This window comes from Tubulanus polymorphus, chromosome 7 (genome assembly GCF_964204645.1).
Source record: "Tubulanus polymorphus chromosome 7, tnTubPoly1.2, whole genome shotgun sequence".
Taxonomy (NCBI): Eukaryota; Metazoa; Nemertea; class Palaeonemertea; order Tubulaniformes; family Tubulanidae; genus Tubulanus; species Tubulanus polymorphus.
Genome location: NC_134031.1, coordinates 6987050 through 6987635, shown reverse-complemented (window position 1 = coordinate 6987635; position 586 = coordinate 6987050).

Below are 586 nucleotides of genomic sequence, written 5' to 3'. Positions count from 1 at the left end.
CACCCGATGACGTCATTATTCTCAAGGCTAGGGGCCGTATAATAATGTCAGTTCCCGTGTATAGGTATGCTTCCCGATTGGGGTGGAGATCCACTGTTTGAGACCACACAGTCACTGATTTTTAAGGGCACAGTTTTGGGGATAGTTTCGTTGAGCTTTTTATAATCGGATGGGCTTGTGAAAATATCCGATCGTGAAACTAAACAGGACAGTGAGTTTCCCGGCCGCCGGCCTGGACTTGGAAACTTTTATGCCAATCTAATTTTAGGATTATGTAGCGGATTAACGTATATGCTTTTTTTCTAAATAAAAGAAAATTTATTTTTTAAAAAATAAATTCCTTGTGTTATTACTGGTAGAAATTTGTAAAATTGTTTGTTTTACTCTGACTGTGCCATTGGACGGATTGCCTGCAAGTTCTAATAAACTCACAAAACTTCGCTAAACTTTATAAAACTTTAAAGAATTTTACAGTGAGTAAGTTGGATCAGGGAAAGTATGGATCCAGTGCCGTAGCCGGAATTCCGCACTCAGGCCCTACCCATTAATATTTCCGATTTCTGGGCCCAGGTATATTAGTTAGTTA